Source organism: Mesoplodon bidens (assembly GCF_964165515.1).
Source record: "Mesoplodon bidens genome assembly, chromosome: 15".
Taxonomy (NCBI): Eukaryota; Metazoa; Chordata; class Mammalia; order Artiodactyla; family Ziphiidae; genus Mesoplodon; species Mesoplodon bidens.
The window spans coordinates 49,949,250-49,965,218 of record NC_138171.1 but is presented as its reverse complement, the minus strand read 5'-3'; the positions used below and the strand labels follow the sequence as shown (position 1 = coordinate 49,965,218).

Below are 15,969 nucleotides of genomic sequence, written 5' to 3'. Positions count from 1 at the left end.
CGCTTCTCACTACAGGCCCGCGGTTCGCCCGGGCTCAAGGGCAAGCAGCCAATGGCGACTCCGAAGGAAACAAAGGAGGCGGGAAAAGGCGAAGGGGTGCGGCCGAAGGCGCCGCCCCTTCCTCTGTTTTGAGTCGCCTCTGGGTGTACGTTCGGGTTGCTGGGGTGTAGAGGTGGCGGCCTCCGCGGCCCCTGTGATGGGTGTCCGGCCGATGGACGGCCTGCGTGAGTGTGAGGGGCAGGAGTCCGGCCTCCGAGCAGTGAGCGGTTGCGGACGGGAGGCGCGAGGAGTGCCGGGACACCGAGGTCCGCTGCCCCGCCGGCCTCTACTGGTCTTTTGACTCCCAGATTTGATCTGCTTAATGCGGGGAAATTGAGGGTCGGTCGGAAGTTTAGAGCAGTTAGCTGTTTTTTCCTTGATATCTGAGCCTCTAACCCGCTGAGAATTTGTACTCAGTCCCCCTGAAATGGTGGGCCTCAGACCTACCTGAGTATCTGGGGGCTGGAAGGGGTGCAGTTGAAGCTAACTGCACAGTTAAGCATCTGAAGTCATGACGTTACACCTGGAAAGAAGAGAATGCAGCCCGAGCACTTGATGGCCAGCAGGACAGTGAACGCTGTTCTCCACGGACAGAAACAAAATAAATACGGCTCATGGGTTGTGGCTTTTACCATCATCGTGCAGACAAAGCCCAGAAATTCTAAAGTAGGGTGACAGACCAGAAGGTCAGTGTTCTCAGCCTTGATGTAATGGTAAAGGTACGGCTGACAGAAGACAGCTTAGAGTAGAATGCCAGCCAATAAACGTGGAAGAGGTAATAAAAGAGGAATGGTAAACTCACAAATCCTTTTCTTCTGAATCCAGGTATACTAAAAGGTAAAATGTAACGGATCTACTTTTTATTGCTAAGAAAGAAGCTAGGTCTCCTGTGTAGCTTGTACTGCCCTGGTTGTCAATATTCTGGTAGAGATATTATTAATCCAGAGCCAAAAGAAAATAACTAAAACCAACTATCTTAATTTACAAGTAAGTCACTACAGAGAAACCTCTTTGGAAAGAGAGATGATTGGATTTAGGATTTGCTGATGGTGATTTGTGGAAGCTGAAGGGCTGGAATCATGCCTCTGACCTTCAAGAGACTCATCTTTCACAGCCACTAATCTGCAAGATTGAAAGTGCTTTTTCTCCATGGCAAAACTCCTTTTGACTCCGGGTCAAATAGGAAACTGTATTGAAATGCTCTTTAACATTCTTCAAAAAACAAACACAAAACAACAATGAAAAAGAACAGTCTGGAGAATTAAAGTTATTGATGATTTTAAATGGCAATCCCCCCCACAAAACCCCACATACCAGACTTTATGCCTTTTAGTATTAGTGTGTTCTTTTTAAGTACACTATTTGGGGAAACTTTTTTCCCCCTGCAAAAGCTTGAACAAAAACTGCACTGAAAAAGACAAGTTAGCTTCCAGTGCTAAAAACCCTGCTTTGGAGGGGTTTCCATCATTCTTTTAGAGTCTATGTAGTCATAGCTGAGAAGCAATCATAAGCAGCCTCTTCAGCAACATTATTATTCGGTTTAGTAATAGGTTAGTGAATAACAACCCAAGCTGATTCTAAAAGGAGGGTTTTGGGTTTCATTTAATAATTCACCAGTATTTTGTGCACCTGCCCACCCTAATCATTACACCGTTTTGCTTCTTTTAAACTCTTCTGTATAAAACATTTTGTGTTACAGAAGAACCAGTTTCAGAAATCCTTTATTCCTGGTTGTAAAGATACACTATTCTTGTTCTTTGGTGCTTTGTTGCTATAGTAAAATCAGGTAAGGGGAGTTTTTAGATAGTAGTGTTGGCTTTAAAAAGATTGTTAAGTGGTGATTTTCAGTTTGATACCTACTGAAATAAGTGTTTATTACGATGAAAATAATCTAAAGCAAAATATTGATAGTTCCTTTTGCGGATAGAAATAAGATTTTTACTTCCTCCTCTAAAAATATATAAACAGAAGTTTAGGCTATGGAGTTTTTTGTAATGTTATTAAAACCTTATATTCACCATATATATATATGTCATATAAACCTTATGTTTCAGACAGGATGGGTGCTTAACTCAAAATCTTTTAAAAAAATTTGAACTCAACTAAGCAAGCTCATGACTCTTTGCAAAATTCTGAGTTTATAAATACCTGCCTTCTGACTTAATGATAGATCAGTTCAGAAGGTGTGGCATGCTTCTTGTTTTAGCGTGCCTGAAATAAAACTAAGAAAGAGTGCCTAGATTTTGGTGGGCTAAATTTGTATCTTGGCTTTTGGTTCTACTGACTCCCTTGGTTTTGGCTCTCTTAGTAACCCTGTGGCCTCAGCTTCAGTCTTCATTCTCACTTATGCCAAAAAGTAACTCCCTAGAGTGAGGTCTTCAACAGTAGTTCCCAGCGTTTCCAAACCTGAGAATTACCTTTAAAGCCAAAAATGTTGGCTGACCTCCACATAATAGTACTTGTATTTTTCAAGAGTTTGAGAATGCATAATGATAACAGTTCAAGTATTTGTTTTGTATCATTACAGCAGAATCTACAAACATTTTAAGAAAGCTAGTACACAAATGGGCAAAATATTCTTTATTCTGTTTACAGACAATGCTTGGTCTGCATATGGGTTTCATAACCCTTTTTGATAATTCTAGGGCTCTACTTCCCATTGAATTAAAATCATTTTGTACCTACCCGATGCAAAATGAAACTCAGGCACTTAAGTAATTTGATCATTTGAGCCAGATGCCCACTTCCCCCTTCTAACTTGCTCTCCCCTTCTCTAAGAAATTGGGTAATATAGACTGAGGTTCCTGCTTAATTCCCAAGAATTGTTTAAGCAGGTAATATCTCTCGAATTATCTGAATATTTTTGTTTTCTGCTTCAGTAAGATTTTTAGACCTGCCCATTATAAAACAGGAAAATCATGGTGTTATCTTTTTTATTTATTTATTTATTTATTTATTTATGGCTGCATTGGGTCTTCGTTGCTGCATGTGGGCTTTTTCTAGTTGTGGCGAGTGGGCACTACTCTTCATTGTGGTGCACGGGCTGCTTATTGCAATGGCTTCTCTTGTTGCGGAGCACGGGCTCTAGGCACGCGGGCTCAGTAGTTGTGGCTCGTGGGCTCCAGAGCGCAGGCTCAGTAGTTGTGGCACACGGGCTTAGTTGCTCTGTGGCATGTGGGATCTTCCCAGACCAGGACTTGAACACGTGTCCCCTGCATTGGCAGGCGGATTCTTAACCACTGCACCACCAGGGAAGCCCCATGGTGTTATCTTAAAACTATAGTCAAGATTAAAAAAGCAAGATGAGTCTATACCTACCTCTTGCTTGGTTAACCTTTTCCTGTTTTCCAGTTGGTTAAATCAAGTCCCTGAAAGGGTAAGACAATATGCCAGATTTAAGAGGAACATTTACATCAGAGCAAGGACCAAAATGTGTTCTTTCTATATCCATCTTAGCCATGTCCTTTGGGCCTAAGTTACATATGATGTCAGGAGAAGATCAAAAATAAATCTTCCAGTGCAAGTCTGTACTACTGAATGGACAACTTTATGCTAAGATGAAGGGCTTGCTTCTATTCCTTCTCTTTGACACTTGCTAAAGGATGTCACTTCATTGTTTTTTTTCTGTTGTAAACTCCCAAGTAGGGAGGATAATACTGCCATAAACACATCTCCCTGACCACTAGTTAAACATGTCTAAACTCTTGAATATATTTCACTTTTATAAGTTAGAAGAGATATTAAAAATATATTCAAGTAAAGCCACACTATGCAAATTAGGGTTCCTGGCAACATCTCACAAATTGTTGAGTGAGTGGATAAGAAAGTAAAGTATTAAATCTCGTTCCATATTCACAGCTAGTGGTTTTGGACTTTTATTTAACTTAAATTAACCAGTGTCCAGTGGAATTTTGCACTCATCAGTTAGTGTATGCAAGCAGTGAATTTTAACCATTTCTTTTTTTTCTTAAACTAAAGGAAGAAGAATTCCTCTGTGTGGAAAATGGCATTTTTAAATATCAAAACCATTGCTTGGGCATTTTCTAGGATAACATTAGGGACTGAAATGCTAAATTCTATCTGCAATTTCTACTGTGTAAAGGCGTTTTTACACCTGTACAAGATTTCAGAAGTGACCTTTTACCAAGTGCAGGTGAGATGGAGCCCTTGTTGTCCTTTCGCCTTAGGACAGAGTTTCTCCTTCCTCATAGTTGTGCTTTGCTGTGATTTTCCAAAGAGCTGATTCCTCATGAGCTGAAAGAGTTATCAAGAAGAGGTTATCCATGTCCAAGATCCTCTGTTTAAGGGCAAAGAGACTTTTGAAAGGTTGTCAAAACACAACAGCTTTAGAGTTTAAAGGGTAAGCTTTTGGTTATCTGGAAAATTCCCTTATGTGGAAAAATTAGAATTATTAAGATATTCTATGTTTTGAAATGACCCATGGTATTCACAAATTTCATTGTAACTCATTACCAATTAGATGGTCAGGATGGATAGAGTTCATGGTCTTAAAAACCCATATGGTTTATAATGTTACTTGTTTATTACCAACAATAACATCCTTGATCTAATAAGTGTTTTTGCCATTTTGAGATGGCAAACACTAATATTTTAACCTTTCCTAATGAAATTATGTAAAACTGTGCCATGGTCTGTAAACAGGCCATCACTCTGCAGAGGCATGGCCTTGTGCCTTGTGGGGAGACACTGTAGCATAATGATTGAAAGCACAGACTCGGGGGTCATCTGCCTTGGCTCAAACCGTGGCTCTGTCATTTATTAACCTGGCAAGTTGCTTAACATATCTGGCCCTCAGTTTCCTTGTAAAGCAGGGATAATAATATTACCTGCTTCATAGGGTTGTTTTAAGGATTTAATGAAATAATTCATGTAAAAACTTGTTTGCCTAAACACAAAGTGAATGTAGACTGTTTTTGAGAGGTAGTATTAGCTGTTATTATTATTATTAATATTTCAGTATGTACACCCCCTACAGATACTGGAAGCAATGAGCTTTTTTTTCAGCTCAACTTTGGTTACTTCACATTAATTAAAAATTCAGGGGTCATTTTCATCAGTATAAACTATACTAAAATAATCCTGTGGTGTTTTTTTTTTTTTTCTCCTAGATGATTTTAATGATTTGGAATGCTCTTAACGACATGACTGGGTATTTTCACAACAACTGTTAGGCTGACTGCTGTTCCAATCATCATAGTTCTGTTTTGTGTGGTGGCCCTTTATATGCAATAGCCTTCCTGCTTCCTTGGCTCCCTTGGAAGTACTATCATGAAGGTGACTGGCTTAGTAGGCTTCACCTGGTGGTATCATTATGTGCTTTTAATAGCACACTTACCTTTGTTCAGCAAGCCCAGTGTGTACTGTTTGCAGAAATTTTCACTAGATACTTCACTAGTCGGCTAATTATTTAAATTATTTTCACTAATTTCACTAGTCGGCTTCAGCTTATTAAAATCAACCAAGTGGCATCACTGGTAGGATCTACCAGTATCCTTTTCTGTGGTCTCATCTCTGATAACATGGAAATTTTGCTCAGTTTTCAGGCCATCACTGTTGTCATTCTATTCTTGCTACTGCCAGCCTTTACATTGGCATGCGCCACGTGAGTCACCTTAAAAGAACCTAAAATAAGCCCTGAGGAAAACCCTTTCTCAGAAACTGAATAGGATCTCCCCTGGACCTCCGTCATCTCATTGATGCGACAAATCTTGATCCAGAAAAACTTTTGCCTTTTTCTGACTATGAATTTCTTCCAAGTCTTCCATTTAACCTTCTTCAGTAACTTCATGATGATCTTTGTTGATAATCTCATTCCTAAGTATGTTCTTCCTTCTTCCATAAGGAGCATCATGTATGGGGCAGGCTTCATCTGCCCACAGGTATGTGATGATTCTTCATGTATCTTCCTACAGGGATTAAAGATGTAACTCTTACCTGGCTGAGGAATTAAAAACCTGATTATATCAGTAGTTGGAAAAAATGATTCACATTTATTAAGAGACCCAAAGATTCAGAGTCCCAGAAATTATACAAGATTCTGTAGAAATATAATGGAAACAAGAGATGCAAGGAAAAAAGGAAGGAGAACCCAAGAAAGCTGAGCAATGTAATATTTTAAACATTGAGCTTTTCAGTTTTGTTCTCCTGAGCTTCCTCATTTAAACCTCTGCACAACTACGGAGGAAAATACATGGCTTCCTGTGAGCACCTCATTTTTCTTTATCCTGACATTTAAGATTCCTGTGACTGTTACAAGGAAGAATAGTTACTTGATCATGGATTCCTGAAGCCAGGTTTCAAAAACACTTGGCTAAAAGACTGGAGTCCTAGAATTCCAGAGCGTTAGTAAAATTCCATGGCCATGACCATTATTGCAGAGGGTGTATCCTCCAAAAAATATACCAGCCTGTTGTTTATTACACGATTTGGAGAGTTGATGAATAAAATTGCTTCCCTTAACCTAAATATATCCTCTAAAGATATGACTTAACCTAGCCTATGATATGGGTTTTTCCTGTTTTCACAATTAAAATCTGTTATCTATACTCTTCAGAGAATAAGTTATTCTAAATAGACAAGTTTTTATTGTTTACTAACTTTCCAAAAGATTTAAACCATTTGGGGTAGAAGTAGTTCTGAAATGTTCTAAGTGTTGCCACACTTCCTTAAGCAAAGTATGAGGGATAGAATTTGCCTTTCTGCCATTAGCTCAAGGCCTATATCATAGTTTGGTTACTGTATATACCATAATATTGATAACTCACATATTCTGAGTGTTTACCATGTGCAATGGACTATGCCAAGTACATTGTATACATTATCTCGTGTAATCCTGACAACTACCTTTGAAAGACCCATCCTGCCAAATGAGAAAAGGGAGGCTCAGAGGCCTTTAGAGTTGTGCACTTTAAGATTCTCTCTCTAAAGTGTACTGTGTTTATGTGGTCTGTTTAGCAGAGTTTACCAAATAGAGTAGCGTTTTTGGCTTATCAGTATGTCCCAGGTACTATGTGTACACAGTAAAATGATGCTCCCCCTTCATGGCAGTTTGAGGTTTTTCAAGCTGTTTGCTGACTCAGAATGGGGAGCTGTTTGAGTTCTTGTTTCTACTTGTTATTGTCAGATTCTAGGCTATATATACATTCCCACTTTTAATCATGTACTTGCCTATAGTATCTCCTCCAGGTAAAAAAAAGTTTGTTAAACTCTTACATAAATTAAAAAAAAAAAAGATAGATATTTTTATTTTTTTGGCCACACCCAGTGGCATGTGGCATCTTAGTTCCCTGACCAGGGATCAAACCCGTGCCCCCTGGAGTGGAAGCACAGAGTCCTAACCACTGGACCACCAGGGAATTCCCAATAGATAGATGTTTTTAAGCAGTTTAATTGAGATGTAGTTCACATACCATACAATTAATTCACCCATTTAAAGTATACAATTCAGTGGTTTTTAGTATATTCGCAGATATGTGCAACCATCACCACAGTCAATTTTATTTTTGTTTATTTTTAAATTTTTTGGCCATGCCACATGGCTTGCAGAATCTCAGTTCCCCGAACAGGGATTGAATCTGGGCCAAAGCGGTGAAAGCCTGGAATCCTAATTACTAGGCCACAAGGGAACTCCCACCACAGTCAATTTTAGAACATTTCATAATCTCAAAAAAACAAAAAATGAGTTGAAATAACGTAGTTTTTTGGTTATGGTTTTATTGAGGTATGATTGACTCTCAAGAAACTACATATATTTAAACTGTACGACTTGGTACATTTTGACCTATGTATGTACCATGAAACCATCACCACAATCAAAATAGTAGACATACTCATCACTCTCCAAATTGTCCTTGTAATCCCTCCCTCTAATTCTTCCTTAGTTTGCATTTTCTAGATTTTTATATAAATGGAATAATACAATACGTACTATTTTTTGGTCTGGAGTCTTTAGTCATGTTGCTGTGGTATCAAGATTTCATTCCTTTTTATTGCCAAATAATATTCCATTGTGTGGATATACCACAGTTTGTTTACCTGTTCACTTTTTAATGGGCATTTGGTGGTTTCCAGTTTTTGGCTATTACAAATAAAGCTGCTGTGAAAATTTGTGTCTTTTTTTTTTAGATAAATTTTAATTTAATTTTAATTTATTTTTTTATACTGCAGGTTCTTATTAGTCATCAATTTTATACACATCAGTGTATACATGTCAATCTTTGTATGGACATATGCTTTCCTTTCTCTTGGGTAAACCCCTAGGAGTAGAATGGCTGAACTGCATGGTAGGTAAATGTTTAACTTTTAAAGACACTGACAAGCTGTTTTCCAAAGTGGTTGCACCATTTTACTTTCCTCCCAATCATGTATAAGTTTTCCAGTTCCTCCACATTCTCCTCAATATTATATCAGGCTTTTTAGTTTTGGCTATACTAGTAGGTGTGTAGCAGTATCTTATTGTGGTTTTGATTTGCATTTTCCTAATGACTGCTAATGATGTTGAGCATCTTTTAATGTACTTACTTGCCACCCATATATCTTTTTGGTGAATTATTTGTTTAAATCTTTAATTATTTTTTAATTGAATTGTATATTGTTGAATTGTAAGAATACTTTATATATTCAATATATTATGTATTCTCAGTAAAGGTGCTTTGTTGGATATATGTTCAGCAATATTTTCTCCCAGTCTCTCTTGGCTATTAAATTTTAAGAGAAGTATGGCCAAAAGATTTCAACAATCCTTTTTCTCAAGCCTTCACACTAACATATGAATTTCTGTTTATCTCAATAAAAAAATCATTATAAAGTGGAAATCCAAATTTGCCTTAAATTTTATTCTTAATTTCTAAAGAAGTGACACGTATAAATTATTGGGGTAAAAAAATGACAGCTTGTTGGAATTTGTTGTTATTTATGTAGCTAAGTCACTTTAACATTCTACCTATTGGTTTTGGTAACGAAGGCTAAGCACTGTATTTTCATTTTCTCAGGCTGTCTTCCCAGTGGCTTTCTTTTTGAGGAATTGAATAAATGAAAGGAGAAAAGAATGAGCAAGTGCTTTTTCTCTCTAATAACTGTTTTAATCGGTCTGTGACTCTTCCACATCCCATGACCCTCCAAGAGGCAGAACAGTAAATGGGTTATAGGAGCATGGAGTCTGCCAGGGAGAAGTCTGCCTCCCCACTTATTAGCTGTCTGACCCTGGGTAAGTTACTGAAGCTCTCTGTGTCTCAGTTTCCTTCTCTGTAAAATGAGAATAAAAGTGGTACCTACGGATTGGAATTATTCTGAGGATTAAATGAATGAAGACATACAAAGTACTTAAAATGGTTGCTGGCACAAAATAAACACTCTAGAAATGTTAGCTTGTATTATTAAATCTCAGTGCAGCAAATATTTATTAAACTTTCACTGTAAACACAGCATTGCCTTTATCTCTGTTTTGATTTAGGCTTTGGCATTTGTTTGCCAACACTTGTTCTGGGACACATTTTTCACAAGCTTCTACTCAATAAACACATGAATGGAGAGCCAAAACCCTCAGTTTGTAGAAGGCTTTGCTTTAGTAAAAGAAAAAGTAGTCTCTTTTTTGTCGTTATATTACTCATCATTGGCTCATATTTATTTGTTTTTTTTTTTTTTTTTTTTTGCGGTACGCGGGCCTCTCACTGCTGTGGCCTCTCCCGTTGCGGAGCACAGGCTCCGGACGCGCAGGCTCAGCGGCCATGTCTCACGGGCCCAGCCGCTCCGCGGCATGTGGGATCTTCCCGGACCGGGGCACGAAACTGTGTCCCCTGCATCGGCAGGCGGACTCTCAACCACTGCGCCACCAGGGAAGCCCTCGTATCTTTTTTTTTAAGATAATGGTTTTTAATTTAATTTTACTTATTTATTTTTGGTTGCATTGGGTCTTTGTTGCTGCACGCGGGCTTTCTCTAGCTGCCTCGAGCGGGGGCTACTCTTCGTTGCGGTGCACGGGCTTCTCAATGCAGTTGCTTCTCTTGTTGCGGAGCACCGGCTCTAGGCACGCAGGCTTCAGTAGTTGTGGTGCACGGGCTTAGCAGTTGTGACTTGCGGGCTCTAGAGCGCTAGCTCAGTAGTTGTGGCACACGGGCTTAGTTGCTCCGTGGCATGTGGAATCTTCCCAGACCAGGGAATCGAACCCATGTCCCCTGCACTGACAGGCGGATTCTTAACCACTGTGCCGCCAGGGAAGTCCCTGACTCATATCTTTTCACATTGGACAGAAAAGTAATAAGGAACAATTATTAAGTATTTTATATGATGAGAGAGACAGAGACAGAGAGGGAGAGGGAGTGCTAGTGGGAGGAAATGCCTCTTAGGTAAAGAAACTTGTCTATGAATGAACAGCTGATAAAAGTGGCAAAGCTGGAATTCAAACCTAGGGACATCTGATTTCAAAATCTTTCTCCACTTTGTCACATATTTCTTACATTATTACTTTCTTATATTTTGTATAGTATTTATGTATTAGAGATTGAAAACAAGAAACTTCATTTCAATATGTGGAACTGTATAAATTTACAATATTATTATTAAATATAGGAATATAAGGGGACTTGCTGGGGTGTTTTACATACTTTACCTTAGAGAACTCTAGGAAATGCCTTGGATCCCATCAGTCACTGAGACATTGTTTTAATATTTAAAAAAAAAGTGCTCTTGTTCCTTGCAAGTACAGAATTAAACCAAAAAAATCAGTCAGGGGGAAAACCCCTTATTTTTATTAAAGAATATTGGTATTATACTTACATCATTAAAAATTCTCTAATTGTAATGTACGCACATTTGGTTAGTGAAAACAGTTCAGGGCTAAATGATATACTTCTTAAAACTGAAAACAAAGAGGATCTTCTAATCTTTGTTAATGTACATATGTATATTTAGCACTAACTTTTTGGTCTAGAACAATGAACTTTTTCATTGGTAGCAAGAAATGCAGTAAAAAAATGTGATTGAGCTCTCAACATGAATCTAGTAGAATTATGAAAATATTGTTAGCCACAGGTCCCTACTGGAACAATTTGAGAAAATTTTCATGAAGACTTACTTGCATTTTGAATACATTGGTAACGGAGAGTATACTAATTAACCCAAAGGATTGAATCTCTGTGAAACGTCAAGATATTAGAACCCCACATAGATAGCTATTCTATAAATCTACAATAGTGGCCTTGGCTATATCATTTAAAAGGACATCTTGATAGAGATTTTTAGAATAAAAAATTTTGTTTGCTTTTTTTTTTTTACTTAAACCATCCCTCCATTTTTATTCTTCTATCATAACTAAAATGTTATATGTCCTTTTATAGTTCTTAACTTTCCTATCTTGACATCAAGAGATTTCTGTATTGGATGTGATGTTGAACTAGAAGATTTCTAAATGCTTCTCCAGTTAAAATATATTGGAATTTATATTATTAAATACTTACTACTTATATATAATATTTTACTTAGCTCATTTTTATTTTGCATGGGATAAAGACTGTGCAAAAGAAATGTAAGAAGATAATCTACCTTCCCTTAGCTTATGGTAAAGAATTAGCAAACATAAGTAGTAGATTATAAATTTAAACTAAAAAAATTTAAAATATCTGCTATACTTGCCTTCTGTTATCAAAGATAATTTTAAAAAGTATATGCTTATGTGAATGAGAGATAATGGATTCTCATTTCTTCTGTTCTATTGTGCAGTTTACAAAATATTTATGCTGTTTAAAATATAAACCAAAAAAACACCATGTCATTATTACCATGCTCATAAAGCTAGAAAGTTCATTTTAATTAAGGCAGATCAACTATAGGAAATAAAAGGGGAAAAAAGGAAAAATAAAGAGAAAAAATGTCTGATGAATTTCATGGCATGTTTTGTTCTTTAGAACCTATCCGTAATTTAAGCAGATTTAATGAGCAGTCATCTGGGAATGAGGAAAAAGCATAGTAAATTTTTTAAAATGTAGTTATTTTATTTTTAAAAGAGAATTATATATTCATAGATATATTTTGGGAGAATAGAAGTGTGTGCCTAATATATGTTTACTTTTATAGTATATTATTTCATTTTTCCTTTTTGCAAACCGAATGTCTACTTTTATTTGATGTTTGGTTTTTAAACAAATCTGTGCCTCCTAGTTATGGAATTTTCATTTGTGTATTTAAAATTGTTTCTAGGGTGATTGTGCAAGCTTCTTTTTGCTCATTTAATCTGCCACTAGCTGACATGGTCAATGCAGATTTACTGAAGTTCAATTGGCAGTAAGTAATATTTTTTCAAATATTAGCTATAAAAATATCACATGGAGGCAGGACCTATCAGAGTCTCCATATCTCAGTTACATTGCCATTACAAATCACATAACTGAAAGATGATCATAAGAGGCATCATTGGGAATCAGAGAGCAGAACATAATAGGATATTCATAATTGTTCACCCTGGGCAAGTTTTCTCTGCTTTTGAAAGGACATCATAATTTTTTATACCTCAGCTTCACACAGCCAATGCTACAACAAGGTTAAATCTCAGAAACCAAAGTGAAACCTCAGATAACTTTATGTTATAATATTGCAATATGCATTATTACACTGGATGATCAGGCAAAATGACCTTCGCCCTGTGACATCACAAGAATTAAAATTGAAAATCAAAGTCCATCTTATCCTCTTTTACTTTAAAAAGTGTAAGCTGATGATGAGAGGTTTTGTTCCTTGGTATGGTTATTATAAACGCTTTAGATCAGCTATAAAATTCACTTGATGGGCAAATATTTTGTGATAGTGCCCTATTTTATGGATTAGAGAGGACTGTATTATTTTAAGACTGGCATAGTCTTTATTAGCTTTGTAGAAACTGCATGGCTTTTTTTTTTTTAATGCAACTTAAATTGAAGGAAGCTTTGCCAATCCAGCTTGGTGACTTCTTCCTTATATAATTTCTTTCCTGTTTCAGGGTTTGTTGCTAAGTCATATTTGGAGTGATGAGCAAGGTGGTGAGCTCCTTAAGGTTCAGGACCGTGTCCCTAGTGCCTAGAAAAATGACCGGCTCAAATCACTTTTTAAAAACATGAATAAGTTAACAAGAAGAAACGTCAGTAAACATCTTATAACCCTCAAATTCTTTTTGAATGAGACTGGGTACAAATGAATAAAATGCCTCAAACAGTTGGAAAGGGAAGGGCACTGACATTTATCAAATGCCAATGTGTGTAAGCACTGTATGGCTTTTGCTCATTCAAGTCACACACCAGCCATGTGTGGGAGAATTATTGACTCAACAAATATTTATTGATTGCCTCCTATATGTCAGGCACTGTGGTCAATGCTGGGGATACAATACAGCAGGTCTTGTAACAGATCCTTTCTAAAACATACTCTCTCCTATGCACATGCTGTATGCTTCTGACTGAATGGCTACTCTTGAAGACACATGTGCTTTTCTGTTCCCATAAGTTATGTCCTTACCAAGAGTCAGTACTTCTTGTTTCAAATTGGTTAACGTCAGATGCAATTGTTATTATAATTACAACACTTAATTACACTTATATTTTATAAACTTAGGAAATATAAGTATGAAATGAAAGTTATTTCTATGAAAACTAAGTTGAATGCTTTAGAAAGACTTGATAAAGATTAAGTGTAAAAAAATTACTACCAAATTTGATGTGATGAGAACTGTAAATGTTTTGGGGAAAAGTCATAAAAATCTAAAGGTATTCTGTTCTTAGATTGCCTTGTGAACAACTTTAGGTTCTCTCTATAACTGATAGTAGAAACCATAGATCATATCCTATGGATACTATACATGCCGGAAAGATGGCGCAGCACTTTCATCAGTGGACCTGTACTTAAAGAAAAGATTGGTGAATGAGTATAGTTAAGTTGAAATAGAATGGTCAATGTCTTGTTTTCTGAAAATGATTTTTGGCTTCAGTCAACTGTCGTCCTGATCATGTCGGATAAGAACTTAATGCAGGGAGCCAAAGCAAATGTAACACTTACCTTTATGGCACTGACAGTCTAGTGGAGGATACAGACAGCAGTTGTATTATTATATTATCATGAAATCATAATTATCCCCATTTTCAGGAAACTAAAACTCTTGAGGGGTTAACTTTCCCAAGGTAATGTAACCAGCAGATTGAAGAACTGGGAATGAATCTCAAGCTCTTACCATCAAAGCAATCTTCTTCCAATTCTCTGGCCTCATCTTTTCCCTTCTTTCCTTTCCTTTTCTTTTTTTCTTCCCTTTCTTCACCTCCCCTTTTTCTTCTCTTCTTCCTTAGTTTCAAGGTTTCCATCATTAGTTGAAATATGACAAAATTTCAGATTACTCAGTCAATGCACTTGATTTATTTTATGTGATATAACTAAATTATCAAAAAATGATATGGCAGGATTCTTACAGAGAACATATTAAAGTAATCCTTTATAAAATTTGGGCAGAAAGACTTAAGTATGAATTCCAGTTCTACTAGTTGCTAGCTGTGTGACTATGGACAAGTTAGTCTGTCCTCCCATCCCTAAAATAGGAGTGATAATATCTTCCTCATGGGGTTGTTGCAGAGCTTAAATGAAATAATACATATTGGTACTGGAGATATTGTGTGTTCAGTTCCAGACCACTGCAATAAAGCAAATATTGCAATAAAGCAAGTCACAGATTTCTTGGTTTTCCAGTGCATATAAAAGTTATGTTCATACAATAGTGTAGTATATTAAGTGTGAAATAGCATTATGTCTAAAAAATGTACATACATTAATTTAAAAATACTTTATTGCTTAAAATGAAATGTCCAAACAACTACAATAGTAACATCAAAGATCACTGATCACAGATCACCGTAACAAATATACAGTAAGTCCCCTACAAATGAACCTTCAAGTTGTGAACTTTCAAAGATGCGAACGTGCATTTGCATGTCCAATCACATAAGTTAGTTCACGTGTCTGGCTTACATTGTCATGTGCGTACATCTGCTACAAGTGGTTGTGCTTTTGTGTACTTTACTGTACAGTACTCTGTAGAGTACAGTAGTACAGTATCTTTATTTCAAGCCCAGGACGTCCAGAAGCAAGCGTAAAGGCAGCAGTATATAGCCGATTGTGTTAGTTGGGTGCCTAGGCTAACTTCGTTGGACTTACGAACAAATTAGACTTACGAACGCGCTCTTGGAACAGAACTCGTTTATATGTAGGGGACTTACTGTAATAATAATGATAACATTTGATATATTGCAAGAATTACCAAAATGTGACACAGAGACACAAAGTGAGCAAATTCCATTGGAAAAATGGCTCCAATAGACTTGCTCGATGCATGTTTGTGGCAACCCTGCATTATCAGATGATGGTTAGCATTTTTTAAACTATTTCTATTATTGTCTATTTAGGCTCAAGGAGGACTTAATAGCCAAAAGGTCCTTGATACTTGTATACATATATATGTATATACATGTACATATATACACACATGTAATTTGTGTGTGATGTAGACACATGCTACTTTTTTCTGTTCCAGGTCACCCCTTTCCTCAATGGTCTTTGGCATCAATGCTTTATTTACCAAACCTGCTCAGTCTTTAGCTCCCATGATGATACTCTCTAGGCTAAACCAGTATGGATATGGAAACCCAAACAAAAGGTAGAGAAAAAAAATGCTTTGAAATAATGTAATAGAAATATGAAAGCAAACTCAGCCTCTTACACTGATTACTAGGCAGTATCTTAGACTTTGGGCATTGTTAGTCATTAATTTATAGATCTTGAGTAAACTACAATAAAAAGTATTCATGTCAAAGGAACTTCAATAGGAATATCTTTAAGGGTATTCTTTAAATTATGTATGCTACAAATGTCTATGTAATTCACACTAAGCTACATACTGATTGCTTT

The 15,969-nt window shown here is 36.8% G+C and overlaps 1 pseudogene across 1 annotated transcript; it reads left to right on the top strand.

Annotated features, from left to right (window-relative positions):
• Nucleotides 1-51: 51 nt before the first annotated feature.
• On the top strand, nucleotides 52-15,722 carry LOC308628333 (transmembrane protein 180-like; annotated as a pseudogene). Its single transcript has 7 exons — nucleotides 52-88; nucleotides 236-305; nucleotides 4,018-4,192; nucleotides 5,169-5,939; nucleotides 7,184-7,245; nucleotides 12,130-12,336; nucleotides 15,596-15,722. The product of its transcript is annotated as a transmembrane protein 180-like (transcript).
• The last annotated feature ends 247 nt before the right edge of the window (nucleotides 15,723-15,969 follow it).